The 22,949-nt window shown below is 35.7% G+C and overlaps 1 pseudogene; it reads left to right on the top strand.

The window, feature by feature from the left end:
* LOC148012613 (uncharacterized) overlaps positions 1–10,179 on the top strand; it is a 32,686-nt pseudogene extending 22,507 nt beyond the window's left edge.
* Positions 10,180–22,949: the final 12,770 nt, after the last annotated feature.

The following is a 22,949-nucleotide window of genomic DNA, read 5'->3' as shown; positions in this document are numbered from 1 at the left end:
GCACCGCCCATTAGCTTTATTTCTATTTTGTGCTAAAGCAAACTCAAAAGCCAGAAGCTTGCTATTTTGTAATGTAGGCTATTATTTGAGCTTGAAGATGATTAATACATAAAATATATGCTTTGTGGAACGCTCACACAAGGCATGGGGGGAGATTGCACCGAATTGGTCTCTTGTTCATATCGTGCATGCTTTTTACCTTGAGTTTTGTGCAAAAAGTAGAGTTCTTTTGTTCTTGGGGACCTTCCGGCATTCACTACGCGAGTATACAACATCCGATCTGCGCACTAGCAAATCTATTTTTGAAGGCCATGAGAGGGTGTGTTGAAAAATGTACCCCCCATGTTGTTGAGTTTTCTGAGGTTTTTAAACCTCTTTAACCTTCTTAATCAAGTCTTTACCAAGAAACTTGTTCATCTCTTGCTTGTTCGTACTATCGAAAAAAGTAGTTTGCTTAAAATCGGAGGCCCAAATGAGCTCGTATTCAAGATCGAAAAGCGCAAACACATTTGTGACATCATTTTTTACTAACTTGGCCCCCTACACACTTTTTCCAACTTTTAGATCAAGTAGCTACTTTTTCAAGCAAAAGTTGCATATCTTTAAATGGGCCATCTAACAAACTCCGATTGATGAATAGAAGTTTTCAACGTGTTTCGGGCCACGTGCTTTTGCTTAAAAAATCTCTAATGGCTCCTCATTTCTACTACAAATGCTCTATTTTCTACTTCAGTTTTGGTGACTGAATACACCTCTCACAACTTTTCCATGTGTATTTATTTATGTATGTGTTTGGGCTTATTCTTGTGTAGTCTGGATGGCACATTTGATATTGGTTTAGCATGTTTGACTACTGGTCCATAATTACTCTTTACTATCGGATGTAGATCATATTCATCTTGTGGGTCTACGTGAGTTTATGACCCTCTAATTTTTGCTTGTTGATGTTGCCATGTATTACTTCTTATTATATTTTTATAAATGATATAGGACTCGCTAATGGTATTTTCAACTATCTCCTATAAATCTTAGTGATACCCTATCTTTGCTAATCTCTATTCCATCCATACCTAGTGCTACCTAGCTATTTCAATATTACAAATTTTCATTGTGCTACAAAAGGAGAGATATATGTTGAGATGGCGAGCTCAACACGTGCGGACATTGATGATGGACCGCCTACCTAGATTGATCGGTACGTCTACACTTAGCATGTTTGTGGTCATTATGATACTCACATCGCCACTAACTTATCACTTATTATATTTAGGTTGTTACACCCACCTACAGATGGCAAAGATATAGCGCCAGTCAATTAGTGTAGTTTGTTATGCACTATTTGACTTAGTAGGCCACTTTTCTTTATGATGTATCTTATCTATAGTTTGTGTACATTGTATAGTATGTGAAAGAAGAAGAAAAACTTAGCAAGAAAAAATTTTGGCCTCCATCTCTCTTCTTGTGTTCTTGAGTGAGCTTCCTCTTGTGTATATAATGTGTGTTTGCCGGCCGCAGCAGCTCAAGCAAGTCCCCCCACCATGCGATTCTTTGACAGGGTATCAGAGCGGCGCCATTGAGAGAGGTTAATTTTGAAGACTAAAGTGAAGGAAAAGAAGCAAGGTTCGAGTAAGCAAGCAATAGGTAAGAAGCTCTCCCATTCTTCTACTCTTTCTCTTGGATAGTGCCTATGGAGGCACCAGAAGTAGGGTAGAGGAAAAATCTCAAATTGCTATGAGATTTGGTGTGCCAATAGAGCAATGTTTTTTTGGGCATTTGAGGTCATTTCAGGCCCCATTTTAGAGCCACAAAGTTGTGGATAAGAGTTTTAGGATACATTGCGATTTCGGCTATATTAACCGAAAGTTGGTGCACATGTTATAGCTTTTGAATCTGGAATTTTTGAGGTGTTTGCCATGAAGCAAACATATGGTTTATCTACAAATAGGTTTTAGATTACATGTACTATTGAGCAATCAATGAAAAAGGTTGCTTGGTGTATTGTTGTGCACTTGTTATGAAAGGTTGCAAAAGACTAGCTTGCTGTGTTGTATCTTTTTTTGTGATAATGGCAGAGAATAATGGAAATCCCATTATTGAGAAGCTTGACAAGAACAACTACCCTTCATGGAAGTTTCGTGTGATGAACTTTCTCATTGGAAAGGGCCTTTATGAAATTATTTCAGGTGAAGAAAAGGAGGTAGAGCTAGGTATCCCTCCGATTGCAGATAAATTAAAGGCATTGAAAGATGAAATGCAATGTTGGCCAAATGGTAGAGTAAGGGTTGTAGGTTCGATTCAATGCAAAAGGTTGTTTTGTAGAAGACTTTAATGATAAGTGCAGGTTGGTTACAAAAGAAAGTCGAGTTGGCTGCATGTTCACTTTAGATGCTAGAATTCCTACAATGGATGTTGCTATGTATGCTAAAGAAAAAGGAGTGGTTTGCTGACATTGAAATATGGCATAAACGTATTGGACATGCAAATGTGCAAAGGCTGAAATTTATGCAGTCCGGAGGATTGGTTATAGGGTTTTCTTCTTTTATAGTTGGCAGAATTTCATGAAGTATGTGAAGCATGCCAGTTTGGTAAGCAGGCGAGACAACCCTTCTTGCATGACAGAGAAGAGAGAAGAAATATACTTGATGTAGTGCATACAAATGTTTGGGGGCCTACACAAAATGTATCTCTTAGTGGCAGCAACACTTTGTCACATTTATTTATGACTATATCAAGGAAGCTATGGGTATATTTCATGAAGAAAAAGAGTGATTTATTTGAGCACTTCAAATCTTTCAAGGTAGCTATTGAAATAGAAACAGGCTTTAAAGTGAAGTGCTTGAGATTAGATGGAGGGGGAGACTGCCTCTCTAATGAGTTTACTAGCTTCTTGAGGACTCATGTGATAAATAGGCAATTTACTTGCATGTATATCCCACAGCAAAATGGGATTGCAAAAAGAAAAAATCGGCATATTGCAAAAGTTGCATGGGCATTAATGGTTGAAAATAATATGCTAAAACTTTTTTGTTGTGAAGCTATCCATACTGTTGTTTATATTATGAAAAGAACTCCCATAGCTACAGTTCATGGGATGACTCCCGAAGAATGTTGTACTAGCCAGAAGCCCGATGTATCACATTTGAAGGTATTTGGTTGCGTTGCATATTTTCATGTGCCAGATGAGCTATGAAAGAAGCTTGATCCAAAGGCTGAAAATTTTATTTTTATTGGATACTCTTTAGAGCAGAAAGGGTATGGTTGTTATAACCCTGTCATAGGTGAGTTGAGAGGGAGTAGGGATATTATTTTTGATGAGTTGAGTAGTTGGTATATGCACCTACTGGTGATGTATTAGATAATGATAATGATCATGATAGCTATGTGCAGAAAGAAAAGCAAGAATCATGGTCTTAGCGGACCAGAAACATCATCTAGTACTACATCTACAGTGAGCTCTTGATCTGGGAGACTAAGAAGTAGCCCCACATCTTCAAGTGGATCTATAAGTGTTGCAGGCAAAGACAAAGGAAAGAAGAAAGTTCTGGATGGTAATGATGCATCTACTAGTCATTTGGGATTTGATGGAGATTCTAGTGTTTTAGAGAGTTTGTCTATGCAACCATCTCCTCATCCATTGCTACATCCTAATGAGCATGACCAACAGCATCCTCAAAACAAGTGGGCTCAACATCCTCAACTAGTTTCACCATATAAGCATAATAGTGAGTTGCATAACCTTCAAAACCAAATCTTTTAATAGGGTATCTGACCCTACTAGACCTGTCTACCACTAGATCACTTAATAGAGCCTTTACATTACTATGAGCTCTCTATATACTTGGTGTCTTGACTAAAGGAATACCAAGCTCTATAACTTGAGTTTATTTTGATTTTTTGTTAAAGAAATTGCTTATATGTCTCATTGTAAAAAACTAGATAGAGAGACATGTTATAAGGGTAGTAGCCATGCTCCCTCTTCAAATCATTATCTTTCACACAGTCAACTGTAAGTCAACAAACCACACATACAAAGATCAAGTAACCTAGATCTAACTATGGTTAAGTTAGTATGACTCAACCTTATTCAAATAAGGTAGACAAATGAACCAAGGTTTATAAGCTTGACTCTCAACACTCCCCCTCAAGCTCAAGCGTGGTACTTCACTCCAAGTAGCTCTCTGAAATGCACAAACTTATCTTTACCCAATGACTTGGTAAAGATATCTACAACTTAGTCTTCTGTCCTCACATGGACCAAATCAATTTCACATGCAATCACTTTTTGTCTCATAAAGTTATAGCGTACCTCAATGTGCTTAGTCCTAGCATGATAGATAGGATTACTGGCTAAGGGCACACTACTCATGTTGTGCACAATAGAATGTGACAGGCCTGACTCCCTACATGCCCAAATCATCAAGAAGATTCATGAGCCATGGTGCCTCACATGCAGCTAGTGCAGCACCTCTATACTTTGCCTCAGTACTACTACAGAGTGCAACTCTAGGTTGCTTCTTACTACTCTAACTGACTATACTACTACCATGGGAAAATTCATATCCACTAGCAGACCTCCTATCATAGGTACTTCCTGCCCAATCAGCATCTCTATATCCTGTAAGCTCAAAAGGCTTACCATGTTCATAGAATAGACCATAATCTGATGTAGCCTTCACATATCTCAAGATCGTCCTCACTGCATTCAAGTGAGGCTTCATAGGCTTCTACATGAATTGGCCAATCAGTCTAACTGAATAGCAAAGATCCAGTCTAGTAATGGTAAGGTAAATCAGGCTACCCACCATTTGTCTATACATAGTGACATTCTCAATCTCATGTCCAACATCTACAAGTAGGTTAATATTTTGCTCCAATTGACTGCTTAAAGACTTGCAATCCAACATACCATAGTTGATTAACATGTTTTGTCCATACTACTTTTGCAAGAACCAAGTACCATGAGGTGTAGAGACAACCTCAATCCCAAGGAAATACTTCAATTCACCCAAATCTTTGACTTGAAATTCAACATTTAACATTTCCTTGATGTCTCCAATTCCCATGACATCATCACCTGTAATGATCAAGTCATCCACATACATGACTAATATAACATAACTAGCCCTTGTCTTCTTTGTGAATAGGCTACGATAAGCCTTTCCCATAGTGAAACCAAGTTTCTATAAGCATGCACTTATCTTAGCATTCCATGCTCTAGGTGCTTGCTTCAACCCATACAATGCTTTCTTCAATCTACACACACGTGTAGGAAAATTTGGATGTACATAGCCCTCGGCCTGATCCATGTATAGTTCCTCAACGAAATCACCATTGAGAAAAGCATTCTTCACATCCATCTGATGCATACTCCATCCTCTAGATGCTGCCAATGCAATCACTGTTCTCACGGTTGCCATTCTAGCAACGGGGCTTAATGTCTCCTCACATAATCAAAACCATATCGTTGTGCATACCCTTTTGCCACAAGTCTTGTCTTGTATCTTTTCACTCTGCCATATGATTTGTACTTTATCTTGTATATCCATTTGCAACCAATAGGAAATTTTTAAAAGGCAAATCAACCGAATCCCAAGTGTCATTTTCAGCCAATGTTGAATACTCCTTATCCATTTCCTTACACCAGTGATCATCCAAAATAGCTTCAAAAAACTTTTTGGATTCCTTGAAGCTAGTGACTTTTGCCATATATGCATAGTGCCTCACTGTGTAGCCACTATATGTAAGCCTGTCCACAAGCTTCTTGACTCTTTCTGATCTCCTCAATTGAGGTGTAGTATGAGACTCTTCTCTCTCATGAGGTGGTACGTATATATGTCATCATCATTCATCAAGATGGTCTTCTTCTCATGCCATGATTTCAGCTAATCAAATACTACATCTCTTGAGGTCAATGTCTCATGAGTAGAAGGATTGTAGCATTTATAAGCCTTCCTATCTTGTGCATACCCAATAAAGATGGCCTTTTTTGCCTTTGGATCAAGTTGCTTCCTCTTCTCATTTGGAACATCTACATATGCTAAATATCCAAAGACTTTAAGATGGCTAATGTTAGGCTTTATCCCATAAAGTGTTTCATGAAGAATCACCTCATGTATCCCTGCTGTTGGTGTACGATTCATGACATACATAGCAGTCATTATAACCTTTGCCCAATATGCATTTGGTAGGATCTTCTCATTTAACATGGCTCTAGCCAATTCCATGATCACCCTGTTTTTTCTTTCTATCACACCATTGTGTTGTGGTGTGTACCTGCATGTCAACTACCTTTTTATCCCATGGGCTGCCAAGAAGTGATCAAATTCTTAAGATACATATTCTCCACCACTATCAAATCTCAAGCATGAGATGTATCAAGCCAGTTCTTTCTCCAAATGTCTCTTGAAGTCCTGAAAATCATCCATTATATCACTCTTGTGCTTCAACACATACAACCATGTGTACCTACTATAGTTATCTATGAATGACACATAGTAACGTGATCCCCCAAGAGACGCATTCTGTGAGGGTCCCATTACATCAGAATGTACAAGCTGTAATGGTCTAGTAGTAGTGCTTACATGCCTCATAAATGGAAGCCTTGATTGCTTCCCATATTGATTAACATGACTGACATACATGTCCCAATTTCAAATCCTTGAGCTTAGGGAGTCCAATTACAACTTTCTTATGCTACATATTCTTCAGCTTTTAAACATTTACATGACCAATCCTTTTATGTCATATCTCAATGTCCCTTATTGCAGCATTGTCATGTTAGTACATAGCAACATTCATCTCAATGTCCCTTATTGCAGCATTGTCATGTTAGTACATAGCAACATTCAATGCTGGAATTTTTGTATCCAATGTAAACATCATGCCATTTCTTTCGCCTTTAGCAATGAGTTTGCATCCTTGACCATACTCTTCAATATAGCATCCATCTCTATTGAATCTAACTTGTAGATTTTGTTCAGCCATTTGTCCCACAGAAAGAAAGTTTTTGGTTATGGAGGGTACATGTAACACATCATAGAGATTCTTTTTCCTATCACCATGCATCATCAAGGGAACAGTACCTATATGCTTAATGTCATGCTGTGTATATATTGCTTGAAAGTCTTATTTCTATTAGCCATGTTGTTAATAAAGACAATGTGCAAATGAAGAAGCATATTTGTTATTTGCATTTTAGCATGCAAGGTGCAAAATGAAAATGTTTAAGAAAAGGGGTCCACTTGCACTCTCATTTGGGTTTGTGGGCAGTGATCTTTGTTGAGAGCCATAGTGTAATGAGGGATGTGTCCTTTTTAATTTCCTTGCTTTCTTGCTTTATGATTGGGAAACTCTCTCAACTTGTAGGTAGAGAGGAAACAACATGTAGCTCTTGTCCTTGTCTTAAACCACCAATGCATTTAACTTTCAAGTCTCCGACAAAGCACTATTATAAAATTTCTCAATCTCAATCTACAAAGATATTCTAGCCTTATTCTTGTTGTTTAATGGTTTTTTCATAATATGTTATTGGGAAGGCCCAAGTCAATATCTTATAGCTCTTTTTGGGGAGAAAGGCAATAAGGCACCATATTTGTTTCTTTAATTGGACATTGTAAGCAACATGATTTTTCTAATTGTGCATTTTAAGCAATGTGATAGATTCATTTTAAGCAATGTGCATTTTAAACAAGGGCACTCTCCTATCTATATGCAATAACAAGCATCTATTTTCCTACTCAATCCTATACCATTGATATTACCACAATGGATTAGGCATGAGTGAGCTTGAGGCCTTGTAATCCTTATTTTCCTTAAGTTTTGGTTATAGGATAATTTTCATGAAAAACGGAGGTTTAATTTCAAGCAAATTACAAAATTGAAAAATGCATATAAATGTTTGAAAATGAGATTATCATAATGGATCATGATGAGCTCATGTTAGTTATATTAGAAACTATTGGGACCATTTCTTGATTTGTGAAAAGGCATATACTTTGTGTGCATTTCTACATACAACTCATGCACATAGTAGGACACATCCATATTCATAATAGCACACTCTTGCACCATGCATTGTCACCTAAGTGTGTTCACCATACATTCTTGTGCACTATATTTGCAGGCTGATTGTGCATCTCATGCAATGTGTTCTTTCACTAAATATTCTTATACGATACTTGCAGGATGCATTTGCATAATCGAGGTTGTTGAATTTGTTGCGACTTGTGGTCCAATTGTCAATTACATGATTTGAATATGTTTGTCCTTGATATTTTTTTTGTAACTCTTTTTTGTAGAAACACCTCTACTAGGACCATCCTTTTTGTAGAAACACCTCTACTAGGACCAATAAGTACAAGCATATGTCACGTAGCTTGAGAACCAACACCTTCAATAATGTTGAGATCAGTGCTATGTTACTCATAGATTCCATTCAATTTTATGAAAATTTCACAATAGATATTCGTCTTGATGCATGATTTCATTATAGTAAGCATCCTAAAATGATTTGTTTGAGGAGATGTCTAACCATGCTTGGGAGATGTCCTTTGCTTGTTTGAGGAGATGTCTAACCATGTTTTACGAAAGGATAATTGTTGTGGTGGGCCTTTTTGGCCCTAGGGACACGATCTTCCTATCCAAACAGGGGTTATGGTTCTCATGTTTACTTTTTACGCTAGGTTATGGTTCCACATGGGTGCTATGTGGGTTTGTAAATGTGGATTAGAGTGTTTTTTATGTGCTTCCCTAGTAGTGCCTAAGTCATTTTCTACTTCGTATCCAAGTGATGTGATGGGTCTTTTTGGCCCAAGGGACACGATCTTCCTATCCAAGTAGGGTTTCGTAATCTCTCCTTTGCTTGTTTGAGGAGATATCTAGCCATGCTTAAAAAAGGATAACTGCGAGAGTAAGATGCAATACATTAGTCCACTTGTACATATCGTGTCTGGAGAAATTTTTATAGAACATGTCCTTTGCTTGTTTGAGGAGATGTCTAATCATGCTTTGGGAAATGATAACTATTGTGATGGGCCTTTTTGGCCCTAGGGACACGATCTTCCTATCCATAGATTCATTAGACTTGTCACCACATTTTCTTACACTCAAACAGGGAATAGTTGATGAAATCAAGGGCAATTGTTTAATATAGTGGATAAATATTTAACACGTACATGCTTACGAGTAGACCTCATGTTCTTTAAAGAAATTAAACTATGCCAAATGTGTGCCTCATGTTCTCAAGCATAATTTTATTATAGTAAGCTCCAAGTATCACTTGTTTGGTGAGATGTTTAACCATGCTTGGAAAAGTAAGCTTGAAAACTATAATTGTTAAGAGATTATATAAAGTTTTAATTGAATGGTATTCTTGTGGCACAGATGGCAAGTTCCTCAAGTGATATGAGAAGATGCTCATGCTTATACAAGTGTTCAAAAACTAATCAAGGATGGCAGATGGTTAGTCGAAGTACTTTCTACCATCATAGCCGCCAAGATTTACTTGGTAATATGCATAGGAGAGTTGGTTTACAAAATCCAAACTTGACTATGGCCGAAGATGAGGAACAATTAAGTGAAACTATAGATGGGCCCACAGAGAGGAGACAAGTTTGGTGCAATTGCATTTTATATTGTCATGGTGGAAGATATGTTGTTCCTTCTACCTTTGCTATTCATCAACAATTGAGGTTGAAATATCGAGACTTGGGACTCGAGATAGGATTAACACCACAATGCAATGATGATATAATAAGTGATGTTCATGATCATGGAGATCATGCATATAGTGACCCAGATCAACATTGTGAGGATAATGCTAACAATGTTGAGCAGTTAGAAGAACATGATGAACATATAGATATGCATGAAGACGTTGATCCAAGTACAGAGTCTTTACTATGCATCCAGATACTTGAGAAAGTAATTGAGTTACAAGCTCTTTGGGATAAACGTAGAATATCTATCACAGCCCAGGATGAAATGCTTCAACTTTTGTTTGGTGATATGGGTGGCCAGAGAGTTGGAAAACGAGATAATGAGCCTTTGAAACCAAGCTTGAGTAAGCTCTTAGTTCAATTGCCTGAGACATGGGATGGGACCTTGGATGGAGTAAGGATTCTTGCATGTTGGGAGCAATTGATTACAATGTACAATGGACTTGGAATGATTCAATCTTAACGCTATAAGATTTGTGGAGGTACACGTGATAATCCTCATGAGATAGAGCTTTTTGAGCCGAGTAGAGAGGATCTGTATGTGGGAAATGTTGAAAAGTGTTCTTATTTAGGAAATAGAAGACAAAGCATCTTGAAACGTGATTGCTTGATTTGTTCTTCCAAGTGTCCAAGGTGTCAAAAGACATGAAAGGATATGCTTTCATTTGACTATTTACCTATTAAGAATCAGCTACAACTTTTAGTAAAAAGTCAAAGCTTTTGCCATGGATTTTTACAAATGTGGCGCCACAAGGAGAGATGGCTTGGACAAGCAGTTTCTATGCATCCAAACTCATCCTTTGAATTTTGGGATGGATCAAAATGTCGTGAGGTCCAAGATTTTTGGAATCCAAATGCTGGGTACGAGCTACCTATCATCTGCCAAAACTCAAGGTGTAATACTGTGTTTTCCACCTTTCCAAGAAAATCAGAAACACTTCAGCATGGATGGAGCGAATCTACCAAGGAGTATATATTTATATGCAATAAGTGTCGTACTTTGAATAAACACCATCAGCAGCCATGCAATGTACATATTTCACTAGTTATCTTTTCAAAATAACAGTTATATTTTACTAGTTATATTTCATAGAATCATATGTATACCAAATCTAGTTGTGAACACATAGAGCCATACTAGTTATTGCTCTATGCGTATTTGTACTCAATTAATTTTTTATGTAGGGAGAGCCTCGAAACTTCGCTCTACTTCTACATTGGGATGGATTCCAAGCTTCTCAAACAACTCAAAAGGATTGTGGAGCAGTAGGAATTATGATTTTAAACAGTGGCAAAAGGTCTAGGATTGGGATTCTTCCTGTATTATTTTTACCACTAAGTAGCAAGAAATTGATTCGCAATTCAAGCTTTGCATTCGGGATCCTTTTGAGACCATTAATAAAAGAGCTTGAGGAGTTATTCATTGAGGAAGTGGATGTGTTTTATAATTATCCAATTGAACGTATCTTTGATAATTCCGCTCAACAAACACAATTTTGCAAGATACGTGTAATGTTAATGATGGTCACAGGTGATCATCCAACCCAAGGCAAACTTGGAACGTTTAAAGATGGAGGACAATCCTTTTGTCGAAGGGATAAAGCTCAGGCTACCTTGGATAGTAATAACTCATCATTTTAAGGTCACTATATTTATGATGGAAATAGATATCAAGCTCGGTATCCTCTAGAAAAACGTACCATAGAAGGAATGAAAGAAGCACTTTTACAATCCAAAAAAGCATTCACACAGATTGAACGAGAATGTATACTCAAGGAAGTAGGATTATCAGGAGAGTCTATAATGTGGAGATTGCATGATCTATATGGTTTCAATTTATCATTGGATTTAGTCTATGATTCAATGCATATTTTTGCATTGAATGTATTCAAAAAATATATAAGTGCTCTTATGCAAGCTACATCCAATGAGACAAAGAGAGAAATAGATGCTTGTGTTGAAAAGGTATTTTCCCTCGCTCCACAATCCATTCGAAATGATCGTTGGCCATCCACTCCAAGCAAATACCATGATATTTTTAAGGCAGAGGAGAATCAAAAGTTCATCCAGTGGTGTTTACCATATATTTTACTAAGAATTTCTGACTTACATAGAGAAATCTATGACTTGGGGATTCTTCTAGTAGATATATCCCATGGGGTTTATAATTACAGTCGCGACAAAGGCTGGTCAAAGGAAAGCATAGAAATGATGCGTTCCTTGCTTCTTTCATGGAGAGTAAGAAAGGAAGAGTCTATGGGGGCAAATTCTTCTCCTCTTGAGCATGTTGCAGGTATGAATCTTTATTAATTCAATATATCAATTTCTCATAGCCTCTAATAATGTCTACTAACTTATTTTATTTACAGGGTTTGGAGAAATACTTGATGATGTTTGCAAGCATGGAATGCATGATATCTATTGGTGTTATGAATTTGAACGTAAGGTACTAACATATGTTGGTATCAAGACCAATAAAAAAGACATGGAGATATCGTACATTCATTATTATAGAAGAATACTATTTACAGAGGTTTTCTCAATATTACGGCAAGACAAGGATAGCCTTTTGCCACATGAGAGGACATTAAAAAGTGTTCATATGTGTTTGTCACTTCCTTCTTTTTTTGAGATAAGAAGTCGTGACAGCACATCTTGCCACGCAACACATGAACAAGGAATCTTGGAGGTTTCATCAGTCAAGAGGGCGAATGAGCTAAGGAGGGAGCTTGAAATAATAAATCAAGATATTGCATGTTGGAGAATGATAAAACAAAAAGGTATAGCAATACAACAAAAGAGAGGAATAATTAGACCACTTATTCAGGAGGAACAAAAGTATGTAGAGCACTATTGGTCTCTTGAAGAGAATTCTCTACAATCCCAACATGTGACAATGTATAAAAAGTTAGTGTTCAATGGGGATGTTTATAAGCTTGGGGATGATGTAGTAGTTAAAGTTGATGAGCCTAACACTACTGTTGAAAGCATGGGTCATTGGAAGGCTCGTATTACATCATTTTTTTCAATTCAATGGAATAGAGAGATCATGCTTTTCTTTGGGGCAGAGTATTATAAACAATGTATCACAGTAAAAGATAATAAAGAGTGCTTACTTATCGAACCAACTACAGGAATGAGTGTGTTACAAAGAGAACGTCTTCCATTTGATTGGGATTGTGTAAGGCCTGTAAGCTCATTATTGCACAAGTGTATGCTTCTCCCTTTCACTAATAAGCTTATTGCTTATGAAATAAAAGATCTCTCACCCAGGACAAGACTGCTTCAAGTAGGTGAAGTTGGATGTATTCCTCCATGGCTAGAGAAGAATGATATTGTGTTGGCATATATGGATATGACTAACAATTTAACCAAACATGCGGTGGTACGTGAAGTGGATAGAGAAAAAAAAGAATGCAAATTAGCATGGTTGGAGAAAGATCACAATCAAAATAACTTATGGAAAGTTTCTATGGAGGATAACTGCACGAGGGACTGGAATTGTTGTATCACAATAATACATGGATGGTTGATAAGGAAAAGGAGGAGAGCAATATTACCCTCTGGAGAATTATGTGATTTTCCAGTGTCATGGATATCCTAAATTTATGCAAAAAAGACATGTCTATATAGACTATATACATGCTTATAAATGTAAGCATTTTTTATAACATTTATTTTATTAGATCAATCCAAGTTTCATATATCTCTAAAACTAATATTTACCATTTTATGAATGATTATTTGTCTTAAATACTATGTTGATTTGACTTGTATGTTTTTTTTTCAGGTTATATTTTACGATGGCGTCTAATGAAGTATCTCATAGCATATTGTCGTAGTATACAAAACCAAATTTATTGTGCAAATCAAGCTATTGTAAGACGTTGGGTGAAATATGTGGAAGAAAAGTATAAAGATCTGTGACATAAGCTTGACTTGCAACAAGAGATAAAAGATTACATTGAGTCTAAACATCATGAGATTAAGCCACTTGAGTTTCCAGGGGCAACTTATATTTGGAGAAAAGAAGACATCTACCTATATTTCCTTCGAAATATGCAAACAAATAGAAAATTCAAGAAACAAAAGATGAGACACTTGTCAGAGAGCTCCTCTATGGTACACTCTTTTACATGTATTAGAACTTACTTTACTTTTTATACTCCTTATAATTCAATGTCTTTTACAGAAATCGACTACTTCTATAGTTGGAGAGGATGCTAAAGATGATCAAGAAGTTCAACAAGTTTATTTCAAAAATTTTATTTTCATTTTAGAGTGATGTTTTTTTAAATTATGATTTGGTGTACATAAATGTACTGACATAAATTGCACTTTTTTGTTATATTTAAAAATAAACATTGCAGCAATCCCAAGCTTTTAACAATGAAGAAAATGAGGGTTTGGATCATAATGCATGTGGCACAATAGAGGTTTGTCAATAAAACTATGATATGTACCTCATTGATCATTACTTTTTGAAATATTTATATTTTTTATTTGAATACTGAGTTTTCTTTCAAACAAGATGGAGATAGAGGATGTTTATCGTCCAGAACTACCTTCACATACACAAGATGATTCAAATCACACAAAAAATGACGAGAATTTTGATACGGTGAGCATGATATTTGTAATTATTTTTAATAAAAACTTTGGATAATTTTACTAACATGTTTCATTTTCTTTTAAGGATGACATGCTCAAGAATTATAAATCCTTTACCGACCTTCTTGTATATGCTACACAGGTTAGTTATTTTCAATGCTTTGTAAAAATTAAATATTAATATATATCATATTATAATTTAATAATATTATTTTTCAAAAATTATAGATTGAGGAGAACACTATGTTGGCAAATAATGTTATAGTTCTAAATCGAAAAAGCAAGCGAATCCCAAAGGTACTAAGATATTTCTCTTTCTTTTTATCTCTATAGTTTGTATTAAATTAAACATTATCTTTGTTTAATCAATTTATTTTTATCTTATAGTGGAGTGAAAAGATGAAAGATAACATGAAGGAAATGAAGAAAAAAGCTTCAAGGGATATAGAGAATCATAATAAATCCAAGGTATTTTGAGTATATCTTAAGATAAACATGGATGTCTTTATTACTATATAGATTATTTCTATTTATGAAGTTACTATATAGTAATTTTTTTAGAAAGTTACGATATAGATAGTTATGATAATCAACTTCCTATATAGTAAGCTAACCAAAAAAAGCTTTCTATATAGTAAATTAACTAGAAAAATCTTTCTATATTGGAAACTATCTTTCTAGATTGGCAATCTAGTAAAGTTTGATTTTTCCTATATTAGACTCTTTCTAGTTATGTGGAAATCTAACTAGAAAATTCTCTTTTTTTTTCTATATAGTAAGTGGTTTAGAGTTTCTTGTGTGTACTTTAATGACATGTAGTGCAACTAGTTTTAACTTAAATTTTACAGCTATAAACACTTACATTCTTAGCCAATACATGTGCTTTGTTCCCAAGTATGTGTGTGAGACATACATATATCTGACCACTTGTACTTGCCTAATTTAGAGCTCACATCACTCCAACAACAAGTCAATTTTTGCTCAAATAGCTTGCAATCTTCTTGGCATCACAAGAGAAAGGTTACTTTGTTTTAAATGACATGTTTATGTACCTATATGGGGAGGCACAACCTCCATAGCCTACCACTCCTTTCGCCAATGGAAATCCAAACCCCAATGAGGTATCTGATGTGCCAAATTTAGGTAATTGTAGAACCTTAGATAGGCATTCAGCAAGAAGTAAGGGAGTTTCCAAACTCTTCAATCGAGGAGGCTACAATCTATGAAGACAATTGTGGGCACAATGCAGAGGAAGAAGAGGTTGCCAAGCCAGAGGAAGTGCCTTCTAAAGAAACTGCGATACCTCTACTCTAACAACTGCACAGGAGCAAGCTCCTCTTCCTGATGAAGAGATAAATCCTGAGAAAGCACCAAAGAAATCCTATGACTCAATTTTGAGTAAAACAGGTTCAGGTCCATTTGTCCCCATTTCTCCGGTAGAGGACATGTTGCTGCTCTCTCTGTCTCATCCTTCCTCTATCGACTTGGGGCACATGTGATTTTCAACTTTAGAAATCATCTAAAAGCTGCGATTACAACACACGACTCCCACACAACCAGCAAGTCGAACACAAATATGATCAAGCTATTGGGCAGATCACGATGAAAGGACACCTCACTATATTGTGGCCCCTTCAAAACAGTAAACGTGTTGCCAAGCTGAGTGGCAGTCCATTCCGGGTTGAAGGACTAAATGTGCCCAAGTCTGCTTGTGTGAGAAAGAAAACTGAACTCCATTTCACCAATCGCAGCGCCAATTGCACCATCCCTCGGTGACCCAGATTACTGAAGGAAGCTTGCAGAAGAGTATGGGTTCACGAAAATTGGTGAGCCACTTCCACAGGGCATTACATTGAAGAACGTGAGTGATAGTTTTCCACCAGAGGTTTTTGTCATCAATGATCTCAAAGCATGGAGGACTGTGGCTCTGATACCATGTAAAAACCTAGAGAGAGAGACGCGGACAAAGACTAGGCCAGAAGGGTAGCAGCCATGCTCCCTCTTCAAATCATTATCTTCCACACAGTCAACTATAAGTACAACACACCACACATACAAAGATCGAGTAACCTAGATGTAACTATGGCTAAGTCAGCATGACTCAACCTTATTCAACTAAGGTAAACAACTGAACCAAGGTCTATGAGCTTGACTCTCAACACTCACAATATGGTAGGATAACCTATTTAGAATTAGAAAATAAAAGGATGTATAGGTGGCTATATGAAAAGTAGTAGAACTCAATCCTCATGATTTAGTTTTATTGATCGGTGAATGAGATAAGTCATTATATCTTCCAAAAAATAATTTCAAAAAATAAATAGAAGATACTAACTTGGATTGATTGGATTGGCCAATTTTGGAAGATACTAACTTGGACCTAGTTGTTCTTTGAATGAAGTATAGTTTGAAGAAGTTGTGTTTCAAATAAAGAAAGATATGTTCATTTGTCCATTAGTTTTAATTACATAAAGAGGACGGTCTTACATATCCTATGGCCTCAAAGTAGTCTCACCTAGAGATATATGATTGGTGGACTTATTACATTCATTACAATGTTTAAAGATCTCGCCAAGAAAATAGGTTAATGATTTTTAGCTCATCTCTTCTCCATCCTTCTTTTGAAGATATGTTTCTTTGTAAACATAATGGGCTCCAAGAATTTCTAGGTTTTTATGGGAAGGTAGCTTCAACATTTCACAACAAATGGGTTATCTTTATTCCAAAGATTACAAACATAAAAGATGGTGTAAGGTGCCACCACCTAGAAGTACCTCATTATTAAACTATATGTTATCCCTTACAAGAACCTTTGACTTAGTAAGATATAATTCTCGAAGAGTGGTACATGGATATGCTATCCCTTTAAAAAACCATTGACTTAGTAAGATATAACTCTATTAGAGTTGTACATGGAAAATGAATAATTTTAAAAGTAATGTGAGTAATGGGTGAAGGCTTAATTCACTTTATCTTGCATGAAAAATTGATACCATAAAATAATATTTTTTAAAAATGAGAACTTGTGTAGAACCAAAATCTTTTAATCTTTGGTGATCAAAATACTAGTAAAGGCATATGCCTCACATTTTTGCCATCATATCAAAAAGTGTCAAAGAACAACCTTATACACAACACCTTGATACTTAACATAGTGTCTTCGGCAAGTCACACCTAAAATATGCCAAGCTTTGCATTTCATATTCAATTTTTCTTCCCTTTAGACCACCTAAAGGGCTTAAGTGCTCTTGAATGCTCACAAGGAAACTTCACATTTGAACAACCAAAAACATAGAAAATAAGCTAGAAAAGACTTTTTTTGGACTTATACATCAAAAGGATCCCTTTCTTGGAAAAAGAAATATAACTACATTAGCTTAAGACATTGCATTTGTTCAAAACAAACATTAAGATGCCCTAAAAACACGTTTAGTCTTATAGTGGTATAAAAATAAAAGCAAAGCATACTATAACACTTCTTGCGATTCTTCGACATGTTATGAGATGTCCACTTGAAATGTTTACACTTTATGAAGTTCAAAACAATTAAAGTACTTAATCTTGCATGTTATCCTTCAAATGCCTTGGCTTCTGGGAGCAAAGGAAATTCTTAACACTTCTAGGAGTTCTTCGAGATGTTATGAGATGTCCACTTTTAATGTTCTTAAGTTGAAAGCAATGAAATCAGTCAACCTTGTAAATTAGCCTTCAAATGCCTTAGCTTTTGGGAGGCAAGCTTAGCTTGCCCACACATGTAAAGGAGACTAAAACTTGCGGAACAACAATAGTAGGTACCTTTTTGCGTATTAACATTTATAGATGACACTCGTGCATCATTTTGTCTATCTTAAAGTTGTATCTCCAAAATTGTCACCATAATCTTTTAGAAAAGTGCCGATGAAATAATTTTAATACTTGCTTAACATAATTAAAAACTAGATGACACGCAATCAAAGGAAGGATAAATGATTATAGGACACCATTTGCAAGAGAAATTGATTTTCTTTATGTATTTCTACTACTCGTGCAATGCTTTTCTTTAAATTGAACATAAGCTTGAAGTTCTAGGTTATTATGTCTCGATACGAGTTTTTATGTCTAATATCACAAAATCAATAGTAGTTCTAGCTCACTTAAAAATCATGATATTGTGAAATATATACTCTAATTGCATGATATATGATATGTTCTCTTTATTTACATCCTAGCTATATCAATCAACATCAAATAATTGGAGATACTTAAAATGATAGTTATAATACAAAATTTGAGAGATGTCATCAATCCACTTGATGTAGATAACGGAAGCTTGTGTTCTTTTCCAAATTATACAATATAGAAACTATTTTAATGCATGAGTACAATATGATCTCTAATATGGCATGATATAATATTCATGCTATCTGAGTTTAATTGATTTAGATGCACTCTTTATTTTCCCATCATAATAATGTAAATTTTTTAGAAAATAGATTTATTGCTGTAATTAGTGATCGTAATGGAAAGAAGCTCTCTTGAACTATTAAGAGCTTAAGGGATCCAAAAAGAAAAAATTCATATCATCATGTACTTAAGTACAATGGGATTAGTAAGGAACCATATTTTTATGTTTTGCTTACACAAGAAATACAAAATACATATAATCACATGCATTCTAGAAGCCCACATCCAAAAAATTCATATCATCATGTACTTAAGTACAATGGGATTAGTAAGGAACCATATTTTTATGTTTTGCTTACACAAGAAATACAAAATACATATAATCACATGCATTCTAGAAGCCCACATCCAAAAAATTCTATGAAAGCTAACCTATATAAAGGCATTTTGCTACAAGCATTATTTGATCATATTTTTAGAAAAGGCCCTAATAAAAGCACATTAGCAAGTGACGAATCTTGATCACCAAATTTTTTGCATAAATATAATGCAAGCTGGTGAATTGCATTGTTATGCACTAATAGGAGATGCAATCACTTTCAAACTATATAGTACTCCTAGAGAACGAGGAGAATCATGTACTACTTTACAAAATGCATTAGACATCCAAGGAGTGAATATGTTTTCAATATGTTCAGTGATAGTATAGCTACTAGTGTGGTGATCATGACGCTCTTTGTCCTTTACTCAAAGTCTAGGAAAAAAATTGCTCATTCTTATGAGCTTCAAAAATAAATCTTTTATATTTTCGTTCTTATACTCCAAAACACATGGACACACAGATACAGACACATCTCTTGCTCTCTATCTTCTTTGCATCCCTCTTTTTCATAGTTATCTTCTCTCTCTCTCTCTCTCTCTCTCTCTCCCCATATGTGTGTGTATGTGTGTATGCATATATGTGTGTGTGTAGGTGTGCATCTTCCTCTCCCTTTGCCTTTCTCATCCTTCCCTGCCCTCTGTCTCCCCTTCCCCCTTCCCCCTCCCCCTCTCTTTCCCTAAGTTACCTTGATATGATCATACTATTTAGAAGTGTGTTTTATAAGTTAATATAAACCTATAAGCTATATAGTATCTTTAATTACAAATGCATAATTAAGTCTATCCAGTGTACATCGATGTATTACAGATGCTCCTGGACCGCAAATGCGATGCTGATACCAACGCAAATAATGACATTGATAACGGCGCTAATACCGACTGTTCTATGGCATTGCCAATAACGATGCTTTTTGTGATGACGAGGGAAATTTTCTTTATTACATTTTCGTCACTTTTAATGTCGGTATAAGGCCTATATCTTGTAGTGTTTATTTTCATATAATCATTAACCTTTTATTCAGAATAATCTTTCATAAAAGAGAAATATTTCATACAAGAAATTACTTTGTATGAAGCAATTGCTCTATGCATGAGAATATTCTTTGAAATGAAAGTATGTATTTTAGTACGAAATACATTTTTTTGTACTAAATAATATTTAGTATAAAGTCATTGTTCTATATATAGATCTTAAGATCTCAACAATCTCAATCATTCAATACACAATAAGATTGCAAAGAAAGCACTTTGAAAGATTTAGAATAAAATACTCAAATACCCCAAAAATGAGATATTCTAAAACAGATGTGTGAGAGACACCACCTCTAACAAACCCCAAAGAAGAACTCCACTAGGCAAAAACATATGTATCCATGTACCTCACTACTCAGTCTCCCCTTGGGAAATGCTGAACATATTTGAGCATGGAAATCTAATTTGTTCTACTTCATATGAAAGCATGGATAGGTCACATGTAACAAAGTCTAACACCTACCTAAGAAATGTCACTTTGTAACGAACTATAGGTGACCCCTCTATCCAAAAATCACGGTCTCACATGAGCCCCCTAAAATAGTGTTAAGCTCGATAACTATCATATCAATATTGGAGGGTAATGTACTAACAACTCCTTCTAGTATTTAGGAAAGTTTCTCAACTTATTAGGTCCACTGAGCCATATGTGATTGGTTATTAGGAGGACCAAGGACTCCCATTCCCTTGACAATGATTGTTACAGTTTTAAAATTTGATAGAGCATGCTACCAAACTATTGAAATATATAGAACAACTTCCTTTTATTATCTTGTTAATCATGATTCATTAATGCAATCTTTAACATATGACAAATACTTTTTAAAAAAATACATCTTATTATTTCTTAATAAGGGCATACAAAAGAATCACTTTGGAGAGGGGTTCACTTTGGAGAGGGCTCAAAATCTAGCTCTCCATAGAGAAGACAATAGTTTTGCATAGGATGTGACCTTGCAACCTTGCATGATTAAGCACGCTATATGTGATCACACTCCTTCTCTGAGAGACAACAAGGAAATTACTAGATCAAAGCCTTGCTAATATTTCCCTTGGGGGGGTCACTCATGAATATATGCATATATAACGTGAGTTCAAAATAAGGGGTTTTTAAAACACCATTTTTATACATTTATAAAGGGCTTACTTATAGATTGAATAGAAAAGGGTTGTATTTTATTCAATAAAAATTCACAGATTAGGATATTTATAAATAGGTCGTGAACGCACGTTATATAGAGAATATATATATAGTGAACCCCCCAAGATATTTCCTAAGAGGAATGCACAAATGGAGCTAATAGAGATAGCATAATCAAGAGCCTATGCAAAAGAAGGAATACGAGTGGGAAGAAGAGTCATGATATGAAGAACCCTACATGGAAGACACAAATAACCATATAGGGAGGATAATCATCATTGGAGTTTTTGTGCATCATGGAAGGAGAAGGAACATGATGTGGATTTTCAGCTAGAAGAGGAGTGGGAGTGGAAGAACTTCACTATGAGAAGGCATAAAGGTAATGATCCAATTAAGAAAGGCACCATAAGAAATCTTACTGCCTTGCCCTTTTTAGACCTTCATGAAGTGTTGATCCATCTCAATAAATGGGAACAAGGTCGATTTAAATGTAGGAGCATCTAGTATCTTGGTAGAAGTAATGAAGAGATCCTTAAATGCTTAGATGGAGTCTTGGCTAGTCCAAATGTATCCCAAAGGAGTAGGCATGACTGCTTCTAGTGTAGCCACTAAGATGCCAACTTTTCTAAGAGTTCTACTATGCATCAAAGAAGTATATTGTCAAGAATTGCATGGTGAGGGGACTTGCTTGAGCTGCTACGGCAAACACACACTGTATACACAAAGGAAGCTCAATCACTAACATAAGAAGAGAGATGGAGGCCAAAAATTTTTCTTAATAAATTTTTATTTTTCTTTTACATACTATACAATGTACACAAAGTATAGATAAGATACATCATAAAGGAAAGTGACCTACTAAGTCAAAAAGCGCATAACCAACTACACTAATCGACTAGTGTTTTATCTTTGCCAGTTGTAGATAGGTGTAACAACCTAAATATAATAAGTGATAAGTTAGTGGCCATGTGAGTATCATAATGACCACCAACCTGCTAATTGTAGACGTGCGGACCCATCTAGCCAAGCGGTCCATCATCAATGTCCGCATGTGTTGAGCTTGCCATCTCAACACTGCCCCTCAAGGTCAACTTTATCTCTACAACTCCAAGTAAGCTTCAAAACTTTCAAAGCTTCTTTGTACCCAATGCCTTGGTGAAAATGCCAGCTATATGGTCATGTGTGCTGACATATACTAAGTCAATCTCTCCTGCAAGTACCTTCTCTCTCACAAAGTGGTAGTGCACCTCAATGTGTTTTGTCCTAGCATGGAATACTAGATTTCTATCTAGATGTATGCTACTCATGTTGTCACAATGAATAACAATTGGGACATCTCCTTGCACATCCAAATCATTTTATAATTTTTGCAGCCCTACCACCTCACATGTTGCCATAGCAGCACCTCTATACTCAGTCTCTGTACTCGATATGACAGTTGTAGGTTGCTTTTTACTACTCCTGTAACTGTTGCACTACCAATGGAAAACATGAATCCACTAGTAGATGTTTTGTCTGACATGCAATTTGCATCTGTGTATCCAAAGACTTGTACATCCTTATCTGCCTCATAAAAAAGTCCATAATGTAAAGTGGACTTCACATACCTCAATATATGTCTAACTGCATCCAAATGAGGCTCTCTAAGCATCTGCATAAACTAACTGACAAGGCCAACAACATAG

Source organism: Lygodium microphyllum, chromosome 27 (genome assembly GCF_053477565.2).
Source record: "Lygodium microphyllum isolate KBCC chromosome 27, Lygodium_microphyllum_v1.1.10, whole genome shotgun sequence".
NCBI lineage: Eukaryota > Viridiplantae > Streptophyta > Polypodiopsida > Schizaeales > Lygodiaceae > Lygodium > Lygodium microphyllum.
This window is presented reverse-complemented; position numbering and strand designations above follow the sequence as displayed.